Source organism: Physeter macrocephalus, chromosome 15 (genome assembly GCF_002837175.3).
Source record: "Physeter macrocephalus isolate SW-GA chromosome 15, ASM283717v5, whole genome shotgun sequence".
NCBI classification, from domain to species: domain Eukaryota; kingdom Metazoa; phylum Chordata; class Mammalia; order Artiodactyla; family Physeteridae; genus Physeter; species Physeter macrocephalus.
This window is the reverse complement of record NC_041228.1, coordinates 69,644,073-69,657,457: the sequence shown is the minus strand read 5'-3', so window position 1 is coordinate 69,657,457 and position 13,385 is coordinate 69,644,073. Positions and strand designations below refer to the sequence as shown.

The window sequence follows — 13,385 nt, the reverse complement described above, 5'->3', positions numbered from 1 at the left end:
GAAACAACCAGGTAAATGTACACACTGAATTGATGACATTAAGAAATAATTATTAATGTTTCAAGCCTGATAATAGTATAGATATGTTTTTCAAAAGACTCCTTCCTGGCGCTTTCGCTGCCAGGGGCCCGGGTTCAACCCCTGGTCAGGGAACTAAGATTCCGCAAGCAGCATGGCGTGGCCAAAAAAAAAAAACAAAATAAAAAACAAACAAAAATAAAATAAAGACTCCTTATCTTTTAGGGATACACACAGAAATATTTATGGTTGAAATGACATTCCTGAGATTAGCTTCAAGAGAATCAAAGAGTTTGCTTGTATGAGGCCTTGTGGTTTATTCCCTGGCATCACCTCTAAAAAAGAAACAACGAAAAGAGTCAAAGAGGCCAAGAAAGAGCATAGGTGAAACCAGTAGGAATAGGTGGCTGGTTGAAGCTGTGTGATGGATATATGAGGATTCATTGTACTGTGCTTTTTACTTTTGTGTACGTTTAACATTTTCCAGAATTACAATTTTTTAAAATAAATTTATTTATTTATTTATTTATTTTTGGCTGCGTTGGGTCTTCGTTGCTGCGTGCAGGCTTTCTCTAGTTGAGGCGAGCGGGGGCTACTCTTGGTTGCGGTGCGCGGGCTTCTCGTGGTGGCTTCTCTTGTTGTGGAGCACAGGCTCTAGGTGCACGGGCTTCAGTAGTTGTGGCACACGGGCTTCAGTAGTTGTGGCTCGCGGGCTCTAGGGTGCAGGCTCAGTAGTTGTGGCGCACGGGCTTAGTTGCTCCGCGGCATGTGGGATCTTCCCGGACCAGGGCTCGAACCCGTGTCCCCTGCACTGGCAGGCAGATTCTTAACCACTGCCCCACCAGAAAAGTCCTTGCAGGCGGACTCTTAACCACTGCGCCACTAGGGAAGTCCCCAGAATTACAGTTTTTAAAACAAAACCATTTAAAAACATAAAAAAAGAGCTCTGTGGGTCAGTGTCTATCCCAAGATCTGGTTTAGAGAAGGAAATATCACAATCTCTGGAACGCACTGACCTTTTGACCTATTTGGATATACATCTTTAAGGATATACTGTACATCAGATCGCTTTGTACACTGATCTGAGAAAAATAGTTTCAAGGCTTAGAACAACCAAATATATCCAGTAGTACATGATTAAATCACAATAGCTTAACAATTCTTCATTGGACACCGTGGTAAAACACATTCGTTTGTACTGAGATTTACACGACTGAAGCAGATTTAGACATTATTCTCTCTTAACAATACCTGCCTTGAAGCCAAGAGCCCTGAACTATTAAGCATTAACCGGCATCTTCTGACTGTCCCCTCATGTGAGATCATGTTGGCCCACCAGTTAGCTCTGACCAGTAGTGCTGCAGCTGCACCTCTCCTAGACACATCCAGCCTCCCTTTGTCTTAAAGTGTCCCTCACATGGGTACTTCACTGTCCTACCCAGTGGTCTTTTACCAGCTAGGTTTTCCTAGATTCTAACTCAGGACCTCTTGAGGCCCATTTCAGTGTGATATATTTTTTATAGACAGGCAATCAGAGCTGTCAAAAAGCAGAACTAGAGAAAGGGTCTCGATTTCCAGGGAAAGTATTTGTAAGGCTTGCAGCTTATTCAACCTGTCTCACCAAATAGGGCTGTCCTTAAACCTAATATGAGAAACAGACTGATGGACACATTTGGACATTTGTCTGTCCCTTACTTTACTAATATCAGGGTCACAATCACATGAACTGACTGTTTGTCCTTCATGGCTATTATTAATTGGGCTCTTGTGATAAGGCATGCTTTGCCCTTAGTATTTTATAAATGTTACACAATCAGTCCTCAGGGCTACCCTTCGAGGGTGACTATTTTCCCCACTGCCAGGAGATTGAGGTCAGGAAATTGAGACCTGCAGAGACTTACAGTTGGCAAGTGCAGAGGCGTATTTGAATAAAGGTCTGTTGGACTTAGAAGCCCACAGTCTTTCTACAATAGAATTCTGCCTCACCATCAACCAAAATGAACAAGTGGGAATCTAACCTCTTGTTAAATCTCTGCGAGGAAACTGGCCCACAACTGGCCTTGGTCACCTTTCTATTGCCTAATATACACTTAATAATGATAAATCTCTTTGCCTAAATAACAGCATTATAATCGTTTAATTTCCTGTTAGGAATCTGGAGGCATATAAAGGTCAAGGGACTTTTTCAAGCCTGGATGTTGAGTAAGAGAGAACTCTTGCTGTTTTTTTCTCCTCTATATAATAAATACTTCAACTAGCAGATGAAATTTCAGTTATTCTGGATTCTGCCAAGAAAGCTGAGCCATTAATTTGGGTAAAGAATTCCAGGATCAGATACACTAAAAAGAAAAGTCTATTGTCTTCTAAAATCCCCCAATGGATTGCCCTGTAACCTTCTACATTTTAAGAATTAGCTATACAGAACAACCACCTAAAATTTTGGGAAGGAGCCTGGGTATATGTATTTTTAAAATTTTGTAATTTATTTAATTTTATTATACAAGAACACATATTAAATATACAAAAGTGGGGACTACCCTGGTGGCGCAGTGGTGAAGAATCCGCCTGCCAATGCAGGGGACACGGGTTCAAGCCCCGGTCTGGGAAGATCCCACATGCCGCGGAGCAACTAAGCCCGTGCGCCACAACTACCGAGCCTGCACTCTACAGCCTGCGAGCCACAACTACTGAGCCTGTGTGCCACAACTACTGAAGCCTGCACACGTAGAGGCCGTGCTCCTCAACAAGAGAAGCCACCACAATGAGAAGCCCGCGCACCACAACAAAGAGTAGCCCCCGCTCACTCCAACTAGAGAAAGCTCGCATGCAGCAAGGAAGACCCAACCAGCCAAAAATAAAAATAAATAAATAAATTTTAAAAATAAATAAATATACAAAAGTTACTGAAATACAGAAAAGAAAAACCATAATTCTACACCCAGAGAGGAACACTATTGACATTTTGTTATATATATCCTTCCAAAGAGTTTTCTATGCATATTACAATATATTCATATTTGCTTTTTAAATCAATATGGAATCATATTTTATATATTTTTAATTAATCATGCCTCTCTATGGGTATATGTATTTTTAAACAAATTCCAAAGTGAAATTTAAGAACCACTTATCTTATGAATAGTCAGAAATTGTATTAGTTATCTATTGCTTCCTAACAAATTACTCCAAAATGTAGCAACTTAACACAATAATCATTTATTATCGCATAGTTTCTGTGCATGAAGAATCCATGTGTGGCTTAGCTGGATGTTTCTGGCTCAGGGTCTCTCTCAAAGCTGCAATCAAGGTGTCAGTGGGGCTGCAGTCATTTCCAGGCTCAAGTGGGAGAGAATCTTTTTCCAAGTTCACTCATATGGCTGTTAGCAGGATTCAGTTTCTTATAGGCTGATATACAGATGGTCAGAGGCCTCCCTCAGTTTTTTGCCATGTGGACCTCTCCATAGGACAGTTCACATCATGGTGGATGGCTTCTCAGAGTGAGTGAAGGAGAGACCAGGAGAGAGCAAGCAAGATGGAAGCTACAATCTTTTTGTAACCTAATCTTGGGAATGACGTCCCATCTTTCTTGCTGTAGTCTATTCATTAGAAGGGAGTCACTAGGTCCAATCCACCCTAAAGGAGAGGAAATTACACAAGAGCATGAACACCAGGCAGAGATCTTTGGGGGCCATATTTAGAGGCTGCCTATCACAGGGATGTAAACAAAGAATTAAAAAACAAGGCGGTAATGTAGGTGCACCAGGAGAGGTTAGATTCAATGATATGCCAGGAGCAACTAGTACACCCAGTATCTAGATTTTGATTTCTAAATACCATTCCAGGACTCCTTGAAGAAATGGAGAAATGGCCGATGCTAATGCTGGGGCAGGAAAAGTACAAGATCAGCCTGGAGCCTCTTGTAGTTCAAGAAAAAAGATGATCAAAAAGCAAAAAAGGAGGGACTTCCCTGGCGGTCCAGTGGTTAAGACTCTGCGCTCCCAATGCAGGAGCAGTTCGATTCCTGGTCGGGGAACTAAGATCCCTCATGATGCATAGCACAGCATTAAACAAATAAATAAATAAATAAAATTTAAAAAAGCAAAAACGACACATGAGCCAACCCAAGAGAGCTTCCAATGGTCAAGCTAGAACAGTTTGAGCAACAAAATAAAAATCACATATAGAATATAAAATGAAGTATAAAATAAATATACATGCATATTTATTAATAAATTATTGAATACAAATAAATGGGGGGTGGGGAGAGAGATGAATCTTCTTTACAGAAGAATTCCAAATAATTTTTATAGATATTCTACTCCAGGGGGTGAAGCTTAATCTCTTACTCTCCTTCAGTGTGGGCTGGATTTAGTGACTTGCTTCCAGAGAATATGGAAAGAGGGAAAAAAAATGCCACTTTACAGTGGAGAAACTAGCAAACACTACCATGGTCCAGGTGATCGGGGTTAACATCAGCAGTAATTAAGTCATCATGTACCCCTGCTATGATGTGCTGAGAAGGGCATGCCACCCATATGGTATTTTCCCCAAAATTTATAATCCCAGTCTAATCATGAGAAAAAACATCCGACAAATTCAAATTGGGGAACACTATACAAAATACCTGACCGGACTCCTCAAGACTGTCGTGGTCACATCAAGGTTATGAAAAACAAGGAAGGACTGAGAAACTCTGACAGACCAGAGCAGTCTAAAAAGACATGATGCTAAATGCAATGTGGCACCTTGGATTGAATTCTGGAAGAGAAAAAGGATTAGTAAAAACTGAGTTAAGTCTGGAATTTGTACCAGTGTTGGCTCCTTAGTTTTATAAATGTATTATGATAACGTTAAGATGTTAGCATTAGGGGAAACTGGGTGAGGAGTACACAGGAACTTTTTGTACTATCTTTGCAAACTTTTCTGTAAATCTAAAGTTATTCCAAAATAAAGTTGATTAAAAACAAAAAGTGAAGCATCCTACTTATAATTTTAAAAGTGTGATGACTGCAAGATTTCCCCCTAGGTTAGCTTCTGGCTGAGCACATTTCAAACTCTCTTTCTCTTCCACCAGCTAAATACTTCTAGTGCTAGGTGCCACGGGACACATCCATTTGTGAGATGGAAAAGAGCACGGCTAGGAGTATTCCTGGAAGCCATTCCAACACAGGGAGAGTCAGCAATAACTTAGGGAAGTGGCTCAAATTCATCTCAACTCTTTTTCCCTCACCCAGATTCCCCAAATGCCCACGGCCACTCCAGGGTACCTAGGATGAAGAGAAATGTGAAGGAAAGGAAATTGGAAAGGAAAAAAAGCCTTAACCAATCCCCACTGAGGAGAGCTTTAAGACATCTTCCTTTTAAAAAGAGTCGAAAGCTACATACGATAAGGTGAACTCGGTGCTAGGGGCCCACCTTGGGTCTTGGAAAGACCTGTTGTAAGTCCTGGGGCCCGGGCAGAAGCTTCATTAGTTTAGCATAGCTCCAGCCTGGAAAGATCTCAGGAGAAACAGGTAAACTTTGTCAGAAATGCCGCCATGCTTTGCCCTGCCCCTTTAGCTCAGGAGATGCTGCTCTTTCATCCCAGCCCAAGCGTTAACTCCTTCCGGATGTGCTGAGAACCCGGGGCAGGCTTAGGCAGGTCTCCCAGGCCCCTCCATATCTCCATTATAACATTTGGTTATATAAGTTAAGTTTGTTGTTAGCCTGTAGGCTCACTGAGGGCGTGGTTCAAAGCTTTTAAAAATCTTTGCACTGTCATAGTGGGCCCCAACAAGCCCTTGTTGAGTAAATGAATTAATGCTCTTGCTGAAGGAGGGAAGCCCTCGCCAGGGAGAGACTCGGGGTCCCAGGATAAGAACATCGGTGCTCCGCTGTCTGCAGACTGACCTCTGGGATCAATTACAATGGGAGGGTAAGAGACGCAGCTATTCAACCCAATCAGCAACAGCCTCATGAAAGGCCATACAGAAATAGGTTTCTCAAAAAAAAAAAAAAAGAAAGAAATAGGTTTCTCATTCTACCTGTGAATCTTTTATCGGTACCACACACGTTACCATGCTTAATATATTGTTAGCTATAAATGTAATAATCATATTTTCATCACAGAATGATTTGCAATCCAGAGTGTCCTAGGATATTCAGCTATTAAAAACCATGTGTCCCAATGAATCAGACTAAACAGATGCTGGAACTGAAGACTCAGTAAAATCCTCATCCATCAGGCACATTGTACAACCCCACACCCTCACCCTCCCTGAAGACAAACACACCGGGGATACAAAGTCTGTAAAAGGCAGCAGAAGATAAGCCGGGTGAGCACAAGTCCCTACAGCGCGGGATGAAAGAGCTCCACACTGGTTAGCTTAACAAGGGCTTAAGATTCACAGCTTCTTTCAAGGTAATGCACACTTGCGGCTACATTCATTATGTGCTTCTCCCTACACGCCTAGAGCTTGAGGTTTACAAGGCACTTCCCCGGGCAGGGAAGTGAAGACGAAAAGCAAGGTCTACGAGCGATCGTACGCCCCAGCCGAGCCCCGCGCGTGCGCACACTGCGAAAGGCCGCTCCAGGCGCTTCGGGCGGTCATCTGGCTTTCCCCACCCGCTCTCAGTGCCCGCCTCAGGGCCGGAAGAAACCGCTGATTGGTCAGCCTGGCCCGGGCTCGGGGCGGAGATCGGGTGATTGGCAGCAACACCCCGGGTCAGCCAAGCTGGAAGCTGGAGTTGCTGCAAGGGGTGCTTGGCTGCCGCGCGGCCGAGGTAAAGTGGGGCTAGCGACTCTGGAAAGCGGTTGGCGTGGTAAAGTGGGGCTAGCGACTCTGGAAAGCGGTTGGCGTGGGGTCAAGGAGGCGCCGCCGGGCCAGACGGCGGTGGGAAACCCTGGTGACAGGGTAGGCGCTGAAGAAGCCGGGCTCGGGCTTGCGGGGAGGCCGGCGGGCTCCGCGGGCCGTTTGGGTGTCTGCGCCGCGGCTGGAGGGAGGCGGAGAGGAACTGGGGCAGCCGGGGTGGCTGAGGACCCGGGTGGGGCTGGAGCTTTGGCGGAGCAGAGGGAATTTGGCCGACTTACCCCGAAGGCTGGCACTCACCCACCCCACAGCTGCGCCCCCCCCCGCCCCCGGGCTTCGGTCGGTCGTCCGGAGCCCGCAGTTGGCCCGCCGGCCGTCTGGAAGGCCCTTGGCTGCGGTTCCCGTGGGTGTTGCTCTTTCCCGGGACCGGCGGCCGGACTTGGACTTGGCGGGCGCTCCTCCCGGCCAGGCCTCGGGGATTCGGAGGGAGGAGCATGCCTACCGGGTGGCCGGGGAGGTTTAACCAGCCTCCGCTGACCGGCGTTACTGTTTCACTTTCCGCCGCCCAGGGCTTTGCCAATGTCTTCCTGACCAGGACCAGGATTTGCATTAAGCCCCAAGGGGGGAAAAAAATCGACCTTTGGACATTTAAAAACACATTTTATTATGGAAATCTGAAAAGTGTACAGAGGTCGAGAGAATAGTGTAAAGAACTCGGTGTACCCATCACTCAATTTCACCAATTCAACAAGTATCATTAAATGGCCACACTTGCTCCTTTCCCCGGGTTATTTTGAAGTGTATCCCAGACATATCTTTTCATCTCTTTTACATATTTCTCATGATCAGTAATCATAATTCTTTTCCAGTTATTTGCTTTCTAGAGAGGTTGAGTAAAATGAGGCACACTTGAAGGCGTAGACAGCGTTAATTTAGTTTGCGCTGCAAGAATGTGGGCAGTTCTCTGACGGTGCAGTTTCATTACCTGGTGCTAAGCTTTTCAAAATCACTGAAAACAAAGGTGCCAAATAATCTAGTTTTGTCTGTAGCTTTACTGCTTTTGAGTAGCATTATGTATTGATTATTATTTAAAATCTTTTCTGTATTGATAATTTATATTTACCGAGTTTTTGATATGTATGAAGCACTGAAATTGTTTCCGCCTATTCATTTAACTTTTACAACAGCTGTGTGAAGTAGGTATTATCCCATTTTACAGGTGAGGGGAATAGAGGCTTAGAGAGGTTAAGCAATTTGCCTACGGATCACACTGATGTAGAGGGCAGGGGGGCTGAAATTTAGGATGCTGACCCTGGTCACTGCAAAGTTCTTGCTCTTTTAACCATAATTGAATGTCCTAAGAATTGTGGAGTAAATTAACTGCTGTGGGAAATTCTGTTGAGCTACAAATCCATAATGGGGGGAGGAAAAAAAAAACCCTGGGTATTTATGCATACAGTAGTAAGATAGGTATTTTTGTTTCTTTGAAACAATAAAAGGATAATACAATTGAATTTAAAGTTATGAGCAAAGTATATAAGTGTAGTTCAGTACATAGAATTTAAAACATTTATTTTATAGAATATGTCCAGTTAAAGAGGAAGGGAAAAAATCTCTGCCTCTTTCGGCACTTAGCATATACTGGCAATGTATACTGGATACTTTAATCTATATCCCTCATCTTTTCTATCTTATATTACTTCTTAGAGAGCATGTTCATCTTCATCCAAGTAGTTTTAGAGGAGTAAGGACTAGAAAGAGACAGCTGGGCTTGTTTGGAGGACAGCAGAGAAGACCTGTTAAACTGGAGTTTAGGATTCCTACTATAGTGAAGTAGTTCAAAAGTCTAGAAGTGCCTCCTCTCACATGGAGGCACTTGAGTGCCAAGTTTAAGGAGTTTGAATTTGAGCAAAGAAGTGACATGATCACAGTCTCATGAGAAGATAGTGAGCTGGCCCTGTCAAAAGTGGCTTCACCTGAGATGTGAAGCAATTAGTGAATTAACCTGGTGGAAATAGAAGTTGGTAACTGGTGAATGTATGGATATAAGGAAAGGAGTGGAGGAAAAAAATACTCTGAAGGAGAGGAAGAGGAACTTCGCACTACTATGCAGGGTACAGGACTTCCATCCCTGGCCGGGGAACTAAGATACCACATGCCGCGTGGTGCAGACAAATGAAAAAAAAGAAAAAGAAAAAAAAAGAGGGGAAGAGACAGCATGGTACAGTGGTGCAGCAGGTTCTGAAGTGCTGATAAACTTCAGTTTCTACCCCTTTGTTTTCTTGGGCAGTCTTGGTGATGAGTGTTATTACTATATAGCTGCTTTTTGAAATGTTAACTACTCAGCTGTTCATCTGTTCTTTTACGTTTATTTACTGTTGATACAATTTACACAATTTAGATAAGCAACAAAAAGTGATACTGTAATCTCACCATGTAATGATACAGAAGTGCATAAATATAAAGAAGAAAAGGTAGAGAATTCCCTCACCAAGCCTCAGACACAAGCAGTGTTAAGCTTTGGTATCTTTTCAGATCTTTTCTTCTGTGTACATGTGTACATAGAATATCTATTTCACTATTTCTATGCTTTGTTTTATTTTTTAAAAACAGAATCACATATGTGTTAGTCATTTAGATTTTTATCAAGAAATCCTTTCATGTATAGCTTTTTGTTTTAATGGCCATAAAAGAATAGGTATGTTGAATTTAACTATTTCCTTATTGATGGACATTTAGTTTGCCTCTAGAGTTTCTCTTTTACAACTGATACTTCAGTAACTACCCTTACTAGCTTTTAAAAACTAAACATCTTTCTTGAAACTAACACAACATTGTAAATTAACTATACTTCAATTTTAAAAAAAGTATTGTTAAAATTAAAAAAAAGTGAACACCTTTACTTATGAAGGTATAATTTACTGAATTTTTCCATAAGGGAATTTTTTAATAACACATAATATGTAGGGGACAGTAATTATTACACAATTTATCAAAATCACATTTATAGTGAATTTTCATCAATTTGCTTGGCCCAAGGAAGCACTTTTAGTTAGTGAAAAATATTATTGACTTCCAAGTAGTGTGAGTGTTTTTTTCTACTGATGTCCAGGACCACTTAAGATATTTGAGCAGTCTTTTCGAAAGATTGTTTTAAAATTGATGCCAGAATACTTAATTCATTTGCATGGGAATACTTAAAATAACACTTTAAGGAAATTCCTGTCTCATTCACAGAAGGGTTATATGTCAGAGATCCTTACATAAAAATGGCACATCTTTAGTTCAAATGGAAATATAAAGCTACCTCTTAACTTCTTTTATAGCATACGGAGAGAAAGTTAACTTCTAAAAATGTTACAGAAAATGTCCTTTAGAAGTTTAGTTTCATATCTATAGCCCATTAACTTGAAAGAATTTTCATCAAGTTTTAAGTAGGTTATGTTCTTAGGTTTCTTATCTAAACAGCCTTTTTTTTTGTTTTTGAGAGATGTAGTACAGGTCATGAGATTTATTCATTTGTGGACTGAAAAAAGTTAAACTTATTATATGTCAGACTCTGTGCTAGGTACTGGGAATGTAGCAGTGTACTTAATTTGCATGAATAGTATAGAATATTAATTCAGAATATTGCCAGTAAATTGTACCCATAGGTTGAGTACTATGTCATTGTTTTATAGTGTGGTAAGTGTTCTGACTTAGTCTCAGCCCAGACTGACTTGAAATATAGCAGTGATCACTAGACTTAAATTTCATTCAAGTTTAATTTCCAGAAAGTAGGGTAGGGCTTTGATAACTTTTTATTATAAGTAAGCATTAAAAAAAAATCAAAAATAACATTCATCTACTGTCCCCACATCCTAAAAGAAAACGCATTTTCATACTAAAAACGTAAGAAGGACATATTCTCAAAATAAAGGACAGTAACTTTATTTTATTTATTTATTTTTGGCTGCTTTGGGTCTTCCTTGCTGCGTCGGGCTTTCTCTAGCTGCAGCGAGCAGGGGCTACTCTCGTTGTGGTGCGCGAGCTTCTCACTGTGGTGGCCTCTCTTGTTGCAGAGCGTGGGCTCTAGGTGCCTGGGCCTCAGTAATTGTGGCACATGGGCCCAGCCGCTCCGCGGCATGTGGGATCTTCCCGGACCAGGGCTCGAACCCGTGTCCCCTGCATTGGCAGGCGGACTCCCAACCACTGCACCACCAGGGAAGCCCAGGACAGTAACTTTAAATTGAATAAGTTTTTGTTTTTGTTTTTGACTTCATGGTCCTTATTTTTCTTTTGCATCATTGTTTGCAGCCAGAATGTAGACTGTCGTTTGGGATGCACTAATATGGTTTACCTGATCTCTTAGTTTTCTGAGAACAGGAAACCTTATTCCAATAATTTAGCCAACCAAATAACTAAGAATGTTCTATTAATCTTTTTAGACTCCTCTGACCCCAGAATGAAATGGTCACAGTCTTCTGTTACATTGTAAAGATAATTAAATGGCCATTTCATTGAATAGTTCCAAAAGACCTTATAAAAATAAGCCCCACGTACTGTTGTAGCTTTTAAAATTTTTGGAATTTTAAGTTTAATGACAACTTTGGTATCACTGCTACCAGGTTTATTGTGAAACTATTGCTAATAACTTTTTTATTATAAGTATCTCAAAAACATTCACTGCATTAGTTGAAACAATATTATGTTGTATTATCTTTGATTTGATAACTGTACACTTTAATTGGTCTACCTGCACACACATAGTTTCATAGTATTTGTGGCGGGAAAAGAAAGTCTGTTTTCACAGTTTATCTGTTTCTCCTTTACTCTTGGTTTTCTCTTCTACTGCCTTGCCAGCTACCCCACCACGCTACTTCTGCACGATATTTCTGTATGTCTGGTCTACGCTAGAGTAGGCTTGACTATAAGCCTGTACTGTCATATAATCCTAGAAGTTAAATTTTACAAACACACACACATATACATACATAAAGAACCTAGAAAACAAAGTGCAGCCTGATTCTTAGCTATCTTTTTAAAACTTTTTTCTTGTGAAGTGTAACACATACAAAGTGTAACACAGAAAGATGCACAGACATAAATATACAGCTCAATAAATGATCACAAAGCAAATATCCATGCAGAGACCACCCAGTTTAAGAAATAGAACGTTGTCTGCCCTCCAGAGAGCTCCTTTATACTCCCTTCCAACTCTTACCCACCCCATCCGATGGTAACCACCATTGTAACTTCTTACACTATAGGTTTGTTTTGCCTTTTATGATTTTCTTCATGCCTTTAAGATATAGTGATGTCCCCTTTTTCATTCCTGATACTGGTAAAGTGCCTTTTCTCTCTCTCCTCAGTAAATCTCATTAGAGGTCAATTCTTTTTTTTTTTTGCCGTACGCGGGCCTCTCACTGTTGTGGCCTCTCCCGCTGCGGAGCACAGGTTCACAGGCTCCGGACACGCAGGCTCAGCGGCCGTGGCTCACGGGCCTAGCCGCTCCGTGGCAAGAGGTCAATTCTTTTTATTAGTCTTTTCAAAGAACCAACTTTTGGCCTGGTTATACTTTTCTGTCTTAATAGTTCTCTGATGCTTTCAAATAGATGATTTTAAAAATTTTGTCCCCTAGTTTACTTGTCCTCAGTGGGAGGAGGGTTTGTCTGAAATTACCTGGTTCACCTATAAATAGAAGTAAAATTCCTCTTAAGCTATCTGTTTGAAATTGAGACAGTATAGAAAAGGTACTAGCTTGGGGCTTAGATGCCTTTCATTTAATATTCACATATTAACTGAGCAACTGTTATATACTATATGTTGTGCTACATGCTGGGGTCACTGTGATGAATAAGATAGAGTCTTTGCACTTATGGTGATTGAAGTGCCGTGGAGGAGGTAAGCAGTTTAGGTACAATGTTTTAATACACTATGTAAGAGAATACAAACAGGAGGGCCCTAATCCTGGTTGATCAGGAAAACCCCCTTTATGACCAAATCATAAAGGACCTACTTTGGTATTGAGAGTGGATAGAAAAGGATAGCAAAATCAGGGGAGAGGGTGGTACAAATAGTCTAGTTAATAGATTTTTACAATAGTATAGACTTAGAAGAGCAATAAGGGCAATGGAAATGGAATCTGATATATTTAGGAGGGAAAATAGAACTTGATTGTAGAAAATGAAAGAGAAAGAAGGAATAATTGACTAGCTGTGCCATTTTCTGAGGTAGGGAACATATAAGCAACAGATTTAGGAGGAAAGTTGAGGAGTTCAGTTTCAGATTTCTTTGGTTTAAAAGAAGATGGGAGAAACCAGAAGGTAGCATGTGATTGAATTTAACAGGGCAGAGGAAAGAGAATCCATGTAATACAGGATGGAGCTGATGTAATGAGACCTGTGGGTTGGGGGTGGGGGTGTATAATCCTGAGCACTTAGTTGGAAGGAGGGACAGGAGAGAATGGGGGACAGACTTAGAGGGACAGAATAGGTGTGGATGCAGAGATGCTGTGTGTATGGCATGTGGCGTGGCAGGATGTTGAGGGATTTCCTGTCAGAAGACTTCTCTATTGTTTAAAGTAGTAAGCTTGGTCAT

The 13,385-nt window shown here is 41.4% G+C and overlaps 1 protein-coding gene across 3 annotated transcripts in view; it reads left to right on the top strand.

Annotated features, from left to right (window-relative positions):
- The first annotated feature begins 6,704 nt into the window (after nucleotides 1-6,704).
- The window catches only part of MTFR1 (mitochondrial fission regulator 1), a 62,809-nt gene continuing 56,128 nt past the window's right edge, over nucleotides 6,705-13,385 (top strand). For 2 of the 3 annotated variants that reach the window (XM_024127025.2, XM_028500532.2), the window contains exon 1: nucleotides 6,705-6,780. The gene's annotated coding sequence lies outside the window, so the exon portion shown is untranslated. Of the gene's footprint in view, nucleotides 6,781-6,818; nucleotides 6,912-13,385 lie in introns of those variants that run through there. The other variant, XM_028500533.2, reaches the window with a different exon arrangement.